Source organism: Bos grunniens, chromosome 12, assembly GCF_055505025.1.
Source record: "Bos grunniens cultivar Pamir isolate PY7600 chromosome 12, Bosgru_T2T1.0, whole genome shotgun sequence".
Taxonomy (NCBI): domain Eukaryota; kingdom Metazoa; phylum Chordata; class Mammalia; order Artiodactyla; family Bovidae; genus Bos; species Bos grunniens.
Window position 1 is genome coordinate 68,839,660 of NC_141176.1, and position 13,339 is coordinate 68,852,998.

Here is a 13,339-nt window from a genome sequence, read left to right on the forward strand (position 1 = left end):
TCCAGTGTTCTTGCCTGGAGAATCCCAAGGACGGGGGAGCCTGGTGGGCTGTCACACAAGAGTCGACACGACTATGGGGTTGCACAGAGTCGGACATGACTGAAGCAACTTAGCAGCAGCAGCAGCAGGGCGTTCATTTCTTTCACTGGCAAGAATGCCCTGTATTAGAAAACAACCCCTTACTTCATTGCATACCTTATAGCACAGCTGTCACCAATGAAAACAACATGTAAGGACCAATGTAATCTATTAATGAGTTTCTGAACATGGAGTCCATCCAAGGAGCAAGACAAACACACAGAGTGCAGCTTTTGCAATGCAGCATTGGAAGGAGCAGTGAGTTTTTTTTTTTTTTTTTTTTGAATCTCATATTGCCAAGTTACTGATTTAAGAATGCCCTAGAGTATAAATTATTTCACCAAACCGCCATAGTGACTTTTGTCGAATGCCTTCTGCTTAGCCCATTAAAGGTGAAAACCATGAAATATTATTTGATTTGTAACCCAAGAAAATGCCTTAAAACCACCTGTCCCTCTTTGGAAAGCTGCCAGAATAAAGTGAGAGGAAAGGTTGTGCCTGAGAACAATAATTGGAGGTTGCAGCATGTGCTCCGATCAAAAGTTGAGCCCATGGCTGTATGCAGGCTTCCAGTCTCTTTGGAAGGATTTCCATTTATTTTTCTTAACCCACATAGGAATCCCGGGTTTTGAGGTCAATGTTTCAAACAGTTTAATAGTGGCCATACAACATTAAAAAAAAAAAAAAACCTGACAATGAATTGTGCTGAATTGTTATGTTTTCCTTTGAATTTGATTTGAAGAGGTTAGTTTCAGGATACATTTAATTTCCACATGGAATTGGTAGATATTAAATTCCACTTTTCCTGAGTGCCGTGGGATTTTTTTTTTTAATCACTTCAATTCTGCTGTGTCATCTATGGATTCCTGTCCATTTAATCAATGACCACTGGCTTCAGATTGCTTGTGTTCATCACAAACTTATTAAATTAACCATAAACATATAAGATAAGAAAAGTTGAACTGAAAGCTACATCCAAGCATTTTTTAAGATGCAGAAACTTACAGTTTGGAAAAGCAAAATCATAAAGTTTAAGGCTCATTTGGCAAATTGATTATAAGATAAAAATCAAATTTTTTATGTGAAACTTCTTAATCTGACAGAGAAGCATGAGAGATGCTATGGCAGTTCAGGAACATGCCTGTGATCCCGCCGATTAACTGTGTCTATTTATACAGGAATGCAGCAGTAATCTGTACTAATTATTACCTTCTAGAGCGGAGAAGGCAATGGCACCCCACTCCAGTACTGTTGCCTGGAAAATCCCATGGATGGAGGAGCCTGGTGAGCTGCAGTCCATGGGGTCGCTAAGAGTCAGACACGACTGAGCAACTTCACTTTCACTTTCCACTTTCACACATTGGAGAAGGAAATGGCAACCCACTCCAGTGTTCTTGCCTGGAGAATCCCATGGACAGAGAAGCCTGGTAGGCTGCAGTCCATGGGGTCGCACAGAGTCGGACACGACTGAGGCGACTTAGGAGCAGCAGAAGGCATCTAAGAGCTTATTTAAGATTTAGGCTTACCTTTTTATTGAGCACTTATTGTCTGTCAGGTAATGTTCTATCTGATATTTTTATGCTTTAACGAATCAGTCATAATTAGTGTATCACTTTTGCTTAGAGTGTTTCTCTATTTCATTTAAGTATCTTTACATTCTCCTGAACACACAGAACTCTTTCTTTGTTGATCATGTAGAGACACTTGAGCCTAAGCCTTTAGTTGAATGAATAAAATTACAAATTAGAGGATCTTACTTACAAGGAGATTAATACATGTATATGCATTAAGCTTAACAAGTGGGTTTTATATACTAGGAACTATGGTGAAGAAATGGCTTTACAAATGGTTTTTCTCTGGCCTTGATCTGCCTGAAATCAAATTATTTTTTAATATTTATTTTGAAATAATTTTTAACTTACAAAATGTCGCAAAAATAGTACAGCTCACATATACCCTTTATTCATCTTATCCTAATGTTTCAGTTCAGTTCAGTTTAGTTGCCCAGTCATGTCCTACTCTTTGCGACCACAGGACTGCAGCACGCCAGGCTTCCCTGTCCATCACCAACTCCCGGAGCTTACTCAAGCTCATGTCTATCAAGTCGGTGATGCCATCCAACCATCTCATCCTCTGTCATCCTGTTTTCCTCCTGCCTTCAATTTTTCCCAGCATCAGGGTCTTTTCAAATGAGTCAGCTCTTTGCATCAGGTGGCCAAAGTATTGGAGTTTCAGCTTCAGCCTCAGTCCCTCCAATGAATATTTAGGACTGATTTCCTTTAGGATGGACTGATTGGATCTCCTTGCAGTCCAAGGGACTCTCAGGAGTCTTCTCCAACACCACAGTTCAAAAGCATCAATTCTTTGGCACTCAGCTTTCTTCACAGTCCAACTCTCACATCCATACATGACTACTGGAAAAACCATAGCTTTGACTAGATGGACCTTTGTTGGCAAAGTAATGGCAAAGTAATCCTAATGTTAACAACATACTTGTATAACGATATAGAACAAGTTAGAACCAGGAAATTACCACTGATACTATAACCAAACTGCAGACCTCATTCTAATTCCACGAGTTCATCTTTTCCATGTTTCAGATCTCAATTCAGGGTCCCACATGCATTTAGATGTCTTGTCTCCTCATTCTCCCGCAAATCTGTGACAGCCTGTCAACTTTGCTTGTCTTTTATCATCCTGACACTTTCATTGAGGACCAGTAGTTATTGAGCAGATTTATTCTCAAATAATATTTTTTAATGTTGGGGAAACATTTTTATTGTTTCCTAAACCCTCATAATGTGTCTGGACTTCATCACAAGTGTTTTCCCGTAGTAGGATTCTGAGAAATAAGTAGGAGCATATGAAGAGTACTGTAATTACTGCAATTATGGAAAAGTAATTTACTGGCTGTATAAATTGAGCAGATTTCAAATAGAGAAGATAGGCCATAAAAAGTGAGCAGGATATTGAAAATAAATATTTTGGGAGCTGGGAAATCGCTACTTAAATGCACATACCAAATGTAAATGTTTTTCTAACATTTGTATAATTTAGTTTCTTAAAACTAAAACCATGAATTTTTTTTTTAATTTAAAAAAATCAAGTAGATGCTGAGATGATCAAGTATTGACAGACGTCATTCTTCCTTTTGTCCATCTGGTAGATGGACCTAAAATTTTTTCATTTTGTGATAACTTGGTTAAAATTAAGTAAAAAAAAAATTAGCAGGATTCTTTCTAAATTTATATTAGTTAAAGCCCATTTAGGAATGAATCATTGTGGAAAGTGGTGAAATATTTAAAAGAGGTGGGAAACATGATAGAGGGAAAGGTCACAGAATTTGATTCTAGAAAGACCTAAGGTAAAGCCCCAACTCAGCCACTTGTTAGTTGTCTGGAAATCAGCAGCCTCCAACATTCACGAGTTCTTGTGTTAAAACCAGATGTTTTTCTAAGAAATTAGCCCTATCCTCAGGTATGCACTCTATCAATGCCATGTTCCCATCTGCTCAAGCAAAACCTCCCGTGGGGCCTGTAAGTTTCAGAAGAGGATGTCAGAAACACGAGTTTCCTATATTAACAACAGCAAGTTCTTCTCCATTGTTTTATTTAATCATCAAAACAGTCCTAACAGACAGGTGAAATTATTGTTCCCTTTTTATAAAGCAGGAAAGCGAGCCTCAGAGAACTTCAGGTCACATTGCCCTGAAGTGGTGCAGCCGGGGTGCCAGGCCAGGTTTGTCGGAAGCAAAGCCCGTGTTTTTAACTGGTAGTCTATGTCAGGGAGCCCTGCTGCTGCCCATGGGGTCGCAGAGAGTTGGACATGACTGGGCGACTAAGCAGCAACAACTGTGCCACTCGCCCAGAGGAGTGTCAGAGAAAACAGATCTGCTGTCATCACAGACCTAGAATACCTGGTCCCTACAGCCATCCACAGCAATCACTATGAACTCACTTCTTAATTTGGTTTTTGAACAAAAAATACTGTTAATAAAACATTGCACATGACCACTTAACCTTTCAGCTTGGATAAGATATTCTTCTAAATTATAAGGCTGACACTGGGCTGGGCTATATCACTTTGAATGCTTGTGGAATTGTTTCTATGTAACTATACTTACAGTCTGATCAGCAGTCTGCAGTGAAGGTGTTATAAGAACCATTTGGCAAATACTGTTTGATTGCACTTGTACAAGGTACCTAGAATAGTCAAATTCATGGTCAGAAAGCACACTGGTAGGTGCCAGGGGCCCACCGGTGATGGGGGTGGGAGGTGGGTGAGGAGGGGGGATGGGGAGTTGATGTTTAATGGGGGCAGAGTTTCAGTTTAGGAAGGTGAAAAAGTCAGGAGATGGATGATGCTCAGAATTGCACAAGAATGTAAATGTACTTAGTGCCACTAAACTGTGCAATTAAATATGGTTAAAATAGTATGTTTTATATTATGTGACTTCTGCTTCCCTGGCGACAGCTGGTAAAGAATCTGCCTGCAATGCGGGAGACCTTGGTTTAATCCTTGGGTTGGGAAGATCCCCTGGAGAAAGGAACAGCTACCCACGCCAGTATTCTGGCCTGGAGAATTCCATGGATTGTATAGTACATGGGGTCACAAAGAGTTGGACATGACTGAGTGACTTTCACACACACACAAAAAAAGCATTAAAAAAGAACCATCTGGGTTGAGCTCACTACTGAACTGAAAGTGGAGATGTCCTGGGAACAGCGTCCCACTTTTTGATGGATTCAAACAATGAGGCAAATCTAGTTCCTAAACGGCTAGTTTAATTTTATCTGTTGGAAAATGTAATTATCATGAACAGTCATTTCCCCCTCATTCCTTTTACCCATCGACTGTCAGAGCAGCCCACCTGTATTTCATGTAACATGGAACTTTTATTATTACATCATATCCTTGGAGTCACCTCATTTTTTTTTTTACTTTTTTAGATTTTTCTTTTATTTATGTTCTTTTCCTGTGTTTCTGTGTCAATATGCAGCTTACATCCAGTTTTCAATGAGGTTAATTTTAAATAAACCTACTCTCCTTTCCCTCGGGCAAGTTGCTTAAGCTTTCTGAATATTGGTCTCATTAGTTATGCCGCTGCTGCTGCTAAGTCGCTTCAGTCGTGTCCGACTCTGTGCGACCCCATAGATGGCAGCCCACCAGGCTTCCCCATCCCTGGGATTTTCCAGGCAAGAACACTGGAGTGGGTTGCCATTTCCTTCTCCAATGCATGAAAGTGGAAAGTGAAGTCACTGAGTCGTGTCTGACTCTTAGCTACCCCATGGACTGCAGCCTACCAGCCTCCTCCATCCCTGGATTTTCCAGGCAAGAGTCCTGGAGTGGGGTGCCATTGCCTTCTCTGCATTAGTTATGAGGTGCCGTCTTTTCTTAGATGTCAGGATAAAAGTAGTATGTGCAAAGTATGTAAGATAATGCAACTTGGTGATAAAGAGGAACTATAGACTGCCAACCCTAAGAAGTTGAAGGACTGTACTTCTTCAAACAAGTTTAAAGGTGAGAAAGTGATATTTGAGAAAATAGAATTCTGAATTAGATTATTATTAATCTATTGGAAGAATGTTAATAATCACAAAAGTCTGATCAGGAGCCCAATCACAAGTTCCTTTATTTCTGAGTACCCAGGGGAATCACTAGGCTTCCCCTGGTGGCTCAGATGGTAAAGAATCTGCCTGCAGTGCAGGAGACCTGAGTTCGATCCCTGGTTCGATCCCTGGAGAAGGTAATTGCTACCAACTCCAGTATTCTTGCCTGGAGAATTCCCTGGACAGAGTAGCCTAGCGGGCTACAGACCATGGGTTGCAGGGTCAGGCAGGACTGAGTGACTAACACTTTCACCTTCACCCAATAGATACAGCTCGGTGTGCCATTGAGTATTGTTAAAATGTGGTGTTATTCTCAGATAACATTGAGGGATTTAACAAATGAGGAAGCAGTGCTAAGAATTGCTAAATGCCACAAATTGCCAAATAACAAATAAGCAATAAAATATTACTGAAATATTTGAATACATTGCTCCCCTTAGTGCCCATGCTGAGATATGGGCAAATGCGACAAAATAGGATCTCAGCCTGTTAGTCCAAGGCTGTATGTTGAATACCCTGTGTAGAGAATAAATTCACCACCTTACAATCAGTAATACCCTTTTTTGCTTTCTATTCATTATTCTTTTGTTTTCCTTACCCAGGAAGTAACATGGAAGTGATTAGACCAGTATTCCCAGATCTTCTTTCACATACAAAAACCAAATAGTGTGGACAAAAAAATTACATAAAAAATATCGAGGATCTTAGTGATTCTTCTAAACCAAATAACATGAAATGTGTTTCAGAGTAATATGAGTTGAGAAATTTCCATTTAAATTTGCAAGTGTTGCTGGACATATGCCAATGTGATAACTACAAATACTGTTTATAATACAGAAAACTGTTTTGCAAGGTGTAATTGGTCTTTGCCAAAAAGATTTAATCAGCATTACTTGAAGGACTCTTTAAATTATCATACCAGACTCCAGTAAAATATAAACCCAGCACATTTATAGAACATTTTGTTTACCGACATTTCTTAATTGAATTCTCAACAAGTCAAGAAACTAATGGAGCCTCTGAGTTCAAGTGTTTGGCCAAATCACACTACATCTGACTCCAAATCCACAGTTCACAGATAATCCCTAAATTTAGTTAAAGTATTTTTGAAATAAATATTTATTTCACAGATTTATTTGCAATACAAAGGAAAGTAACACTGTTGAGAAATACTTTAAATTTTTCTTCTGGAAAAGTTGGCAATTTTTTTAAACTCATGGTTAAAAAAAAAATTCACAAGTAGAAATGAACAAGTTGTTTCGAGTCCTCAGCAGGAACAGAAGAAAGATACAGTGCTGTGGAGACTATTAACAAGTGGAAAAGGAAGATGAGCAGCTTTTTTTTTTTCACACCTTTGGGCTTTAGAATAGTACAAGGGCCTGGAATAAGAGAAACAGATAGTATTGAGTGAAAGAATGGTTATAAATATGTTTTTGCAAACCTGGGAAGAGCCATAAGAATGAAATGGTTGTGTCAAAAATAGCAGTTGATTAAGAAACGGCATTGATTTTTCCATAGTTCTAAAGGCAGAGAAATCAGAAAGCAGGATAAATGAAGTTAGTGCTGGGTGACATAAGAAAACTTGCAAGAAAAAAGAAGAAAGGGAAGACATTGAGAGTGAGCAGTGAATGCCCTTTGCTTTTTCTCTGAGGACTATTTACCCATCAGCTTCCAAACTAATTATTAATTTACTAAAGCCTCATTAGCCATCTCCTCTATGCTTGGCACTGGGCTAGGTGCTATGGGACCAAGGGGAAAAAAATGAAACAAACAAAACCCAGAAATCACAGTTATCAGGGATCTCAGAGCTTTGTAGAGGACTGGCTAAACAATGCCAGTCAGGTGTCTCCCAAGAGGAAGGGTCTGTGTCTGCAGCAAGTTGTTCGGCTGAGCAGGAGTCAACAGGGAGAAGACGGTGAGCATGTTCTTAGAACACCTTCTGACTTGTCTCCTATTTCCTGTCACTCTTACCACCTTCCAACCCTGAACCTTATGCCTTTTACACTGCACCTTCTGAGTTTGTCTAGACCTACTCTGGTTGATATTTCCTCTGTGTCTTTGATTCTCTGCTCCCCTCTGCTATATATATCATATATATATAGATAGATAGAGATTATAAATATATCTATCTATCTGTATATTTGCTGTCATCACTGTGGTCTCCCCTCACTGACCCTAGCAGAGGACTCACCATATTGTGGATTGATTAATTCATAACTATGAACAGGCATTTACTGATTTAAGCATGACTCGTGCAGATTGAGAAAATCAAAGATGCCCTGTGGAGACTTAGAGAAGGAACTTATGGTTACCAGAGGGGAAGGGTGCAGGGAAGGGATAGTTAAAGATTTGGGGATGGACATGTAGGCACTGCTATTATTTAAAGTGGATAACCAACAGGCACCTACTGTATAGCACAGGGAACTCTGCTCACTGTTAAGTGGCAGCCTGGATGGGAGGGGAGTTTAGGAGAGAATGGATACATGTATATGTATGGCTAAGTCCCTTAGCAGTCCACCTGAAACCATCACAACATTGCTTATCGGCTATACTCCAATGTAAAATAAAAAGTTTAATAAAAGAAAGATATCCTGTGATAATGACCTGCAATCTGTGTATTATACGTGGGATCTGGCTGAAGCAAGCAACACTATGAGAGCCATGCCCTGTTCTCTTTCAACACACAGTCCTCCTTGCTGCTCCTCAAGCCCCCCAGGTATGTTCTCACGTCAGGACCCCCAGGCCTGCTGTTCCCTTCCCTGTACTGTTCTTCCTGCAGATAATCACACAGCAGGCCCCCTCAAAATACACCTTCTCAGAAAGGCTTTCCCTTGTCACTTGGCTTAAAATTTTAACCATTTTCCTTCCAACCCTTCATATTTTGCTTCTCTCCTTCATTTATCACAGTGTATTTTACAGATCTGTTTGTCTGGTTAGGTGTCTGTGGTCTGTCTCAGCAACTAGGGAACTTTGTTTCATTTCCCTGTGTTTTCGGTTCCATTCCCAGCAAAAATTCCTGGCACGTAGTAGATGCTGAATAAATCATTGTTAAATAAATTAATGAGTCATTGAGTACTGTTAGCATCTACTTCCTCCTCCATATTGTGGATTGTATAACACTTGCCCTGCCTACATGACAGATCACTATAAAAATCAGATGAAATTATAGGTGTGTGTATGTGTTTGAAAAACCATAGTGCTTTCCATGATACAGTATTAATAGTAGTAGTGGTATAATTATCGTCAATATCATGGTGATTTTCTACTCTCATTGATCACCTAGAAGGTTTCTAGCTGTTCTCTTGGCATTGTATGCTGTTCTAGAATGTACCACCATCATATCATGAGACTGTCAGTAGCAGAAGGTAACCTGTGGAGGGGGTAGAAATAACGTGCCCCAACCAGCAATTGTTGCTCTGGAACCAATGCTAAGCCCCCATCATGGCCTTCAGAAAGCAACATGACTTTTCCACTCTCCTCATCTGCTCAGAAAGTCAATATCCAACCCAACCAGCTCCACAAATGTTATTCATGACCAGCTAGTAACTAGTAGTTTTGTAAATATATCCTATTGGTCACAAGTTGAGCCAGGTAAATCTAATGTCCATAGTAGACAATCCACCGTGGGGACATGAGGACAATACAGCCCCATGTATTATATACAGACATATGAGAAGTACTGTCTTCATTGATTGAAGGCAAGAAATATTTCAATGACATGAAAGTTCTGACCCAAACAGGTGGTATATAAACTGTCTAGATTTAGCTATGGTTTCTGAAAGTTTTCTGAAGGACTTAAAGCTCAAGGACTTAATGAGGGAATATTACTGGATTGATTACTCTGCCTTAATAATTAGGAGGTCTTAATAAGCTGCTTACAGCTTGTGAAATAGGATTGTTGAAACAGCCATGCTTACTGTGGGCTAATAAAGTTGAAGTGTCAAGTTTTCTAATGCATTGTAATCTCAGCACAACCCAACTCTTTAAACCTATCTATTATCTGTCCTTTAAAATCCACGACTGTCACATCTTGTTTTAAACAGTGTACCTCACAAACTCTATTTTTAAACGTTGATGTGTTTCAACAGCTTGGTATTTCATTTTGCATTGTTTGATGTACATCTTATTTTGAAATTCACTTGTAGACAGATACCCAGATACATCTAGGAGATGTTGTTTTGGGGATTTTCTCTATAGCAGTCTCTTATCTTGATTTGTAAAGATGCTGAGTTCTTTACAAAAGTAAATATTTGCTTACAAATTCCATACTACTGGATATTTTCAAGTTGTGTATATTAAAGTGAAGTCACTCAGTCGTGTCCGACTCTTTGCAACCCCATGGACTGTAGCCTACAGGCTCCTACATCCATGGGATTTTCAGGCAATAGAACTGGAGTGGGTTGCCATTTCCTTCTCCAGGGGATCTTCCCGACCCAGGGATCGAACCCGGGTCTTCTAAATAAAAATATAGGAGGTCTTCTTCAGTAAAGAAGCATAATAATTATGTGAAATTCAAGGGCTCTTCTTTACAGCATATCATTGTCCTTTAAAAAAAAGAATAACGACCTTGCTCATTCGGTTCAAAGAGAGTTTTGGCTCATCCTGCAGTTTCACTCCATAGAATTTGGGGGTGCACTTGATACAACCTATAGAAACAACTTGGAATGAATTTTAGAAATTCTTTAAAGTTTGTATTTCTTATTAAAGATGTTATAAGCCCCATGAATTATATGAAAAGCTTTTTGATTCAAAGCAGAGTTTCAGTTTAGGAAAGTGAAAACCCAGGAGATGGGTGATGCTGAGTTGCACAACACTGTGACGATATTAGTGCCACTGAACTACGCAGTTAAATATGGTGAAAATAGTATGTTTTATATTATGTGACCTTTACCACAATAAAAAACATTTTAAAATATTTCATAAATAGCTAGGGTACCCACCAGCTGGGATTCTACCAAGCGAGGTGCTGGGAATGAAAACAAGAAGAAGATACAGCCCCTATACACTGAACTCTCAGTCTAGGGGAGAGAGACACATAAATAGTTAACAACAGCACTGCATTCATCATGCTAAAATCCAGCTACATGTGTTGGAATTGCTTGGGAAAAACAGGTGGGAGTGATTAATGTTACTGAGATGGGGGCAAAGAAGGCTTTTCACGGGAGATGATATTTGAACTGGGTCTTGAAATATGAAAGGAAATTGACCAGGCTCTTGGGCAGTCTTATGCATTATAAGCAGAGGGTACAGCAAGCACAAGGAAATGATGCAGCAAAAGTGCATGACTTGTTTTAAAAATAGTCTTACGGAACCACAGAGTGCATAGGTGGGTGGGCAGGTGAGAGGGAAGGGAGAAAATGCCCTACAGGTATAATTATTAAAAAATTGCCTGAGCCCAGGTTTTGAACTACGTCACATGCCATGCTGTGGAGTTGATGTACTTATGCCATGGAGATCCAAATTTATGCCATGGAGACTTAAATTTATGCTGCAGGACCGGGAAACGGTTAATGTACTTAAAATATATCAAACCCATGCACCTCTTTAAAACATCTCCCCTAAACCCTTTCAACTGCTGTGTCCCTCAGTGTCTGCTCCACAGAGTCGAGCAGTTAAGTAGTAAGTACTACTGATTTGTATATAGTGATTCTTTCTCATTTGTTTCATTTTTTTTCCCCCTTATTTTCCTCTTCCAAACCTAGTTTTAAGCTTCTTGGAGGCTTGTCTGAGTCAGGCTGTTAATTATGTGGGTCTTAATGTCACCAAAACTAAGGTCAGAAGTCTTCTTGTTAATGGGTCTCCATCAAAGCTCTATGCCCAGGGGTCTCTGGCTCTTTGGGGTCTCATGGGATCCCTTAGGAAAGTTCTCCTTCTGCACCACCCTTTCTCATGCTCACCCCCGTGGAGCTCCTGTTCACAGGGCTCAGTACTCACTCGAGAGGCATCTTACAATTACATCCTCCTTAGACAGCTGCCTCATCATCTCCCATTTTTCTCAACGCTCAGTTTCTACCAAATAAGCATGTCACAGGGGCTTTAGGGGAACTTAAAATCAGGGACTTCAGTTTTGAAGAGAATGACTGTCATGGGTAATTGACAGAATGACTGCATTTTCACCAGAGCAGTGGAAATTGTGCAGAAGCTAAACGTTTTTGCCACTCCATAGAGTTAAATCCTGGAATTGCTTTCAAGGGGATATATGATTAGTGTTTTTCAACCCCTGGCTCTTGAATCAGAATTCCAGAGGGTTGTTGGCAGTTTTTAAAAGCAGCACGGGCAATTATGGTTAACAACTAGAGCTGATCACCTCTAGAAAGTAAACACTACTTTTGGAATGTAATAGGGACTACAGACACGACTGAAGCGACTTAGCAGCAGCAGCAACAGGGACCACAGATGTCACACGCTACATAATGATAATAACTGTTGAATAGCTATTGAAATGCTGTTTTAGAATGTCTGCTGCATCCTTTTGAGTGTTACCCAACAAACTCACAAGAGACTCTGAGAAACAAATAGAGACTAGAGTGAATCAGGATCATTGTTTAAATCTGGTACGTGAGTTAACCCAGGACAGTCCCTGTTGATCCAGCATAGTTATAAAGATCCCCTTTCCACTTTCAGAAGTGTACTAGTTTAGGTAATAAGTGATGTACTCACTTTATCTGTATTTGACACCTGGACTAAATAATTAGGGAGAAGATTGAGATACACTTTTTTCCCTAATAACTAGGAGAAAAGGGGGAAAGCATAGCTCTTTAGGTGTTGTACTAATAAATCAGTATGTCCTTGTTTTAGAGACTTTGGTAGTTATATTTAGAAAAACTACCTAGCTTAATTATTAAAATGCATTTATAGGAAAAAATATTAACAGAAATGGATGGTCAGGTTTTCTAAATAGAATTCAGAAAAGCAAATTTCTTTTGGCAGAGGAGATACTAAATTAGAGGGGTGTGAACATCCTGCTAATAACACCAAGGGTGAAAAATCCTGTAAGTCATATTTCTTATGTTTATTTCATAACTCTTTGCTCACCAGATGGCATTCTGAGTCCTCATATGAGTTGTTCAGCTTCTGTGATCAACAAGGGGGGCGGGCGGGGAACTTTCAACAAAGGAAGTGATCCTTACTAGCTCTGGAGAGGTAGACCACTACCACCACTCTTATATTTTACTAATACATTGCCATTGCGATTTATGCATGTGGTTATATTTCAAACCAAGATTCCCAGGTGGCACTAATGGTAAAGAACCCGGCTGCCAACGCAGGAGATGTAAGAGATGGGGGTTCGATCCATGGGCAGGGAAGATCCTCTGGAGGAGAGCATGGCAACCCACTCCAGTGTTCTTGCCTGGAGAATCCCAGGGACAGAGGAGCCTGGTGAGCTGCCGTCTATGAGGTCGCACAGAGTCAGACACGACTCAAGTGACTTAGCAGCAGCAGTAGCAATGCCTGGCACATGACATGCTCTTACTGAGTATGTTAATAATAAATATCTTAATTCAGATATATTTGAATGAGTATATAGTTTCATAAAAGATATTAGGGAGTTACTTAAAGATTAATAAAAATTGAATATATAATTAGGAAATTATGCAAGCAGATTCAGTACACATGGAGAGTGTCACACTGAAAACACATTGATGAATAAA

At 39.7% G+C, this 13,339-nt stretch overlaps 1 protein-coding gene across 5 annotated transcripts in view; it reads left to right on the plus strand.

The window, feature by feature from the left end:
• GPC6 (glypican 6) overlaps positions 1-13,339 on the plus strand; it is a 1,234,490-nt gene that overhangs the window by 858,708 nt on the left and 362,443 nt on the right. The gene's annotated exons all lie outside the window — the stretch shown is intronic.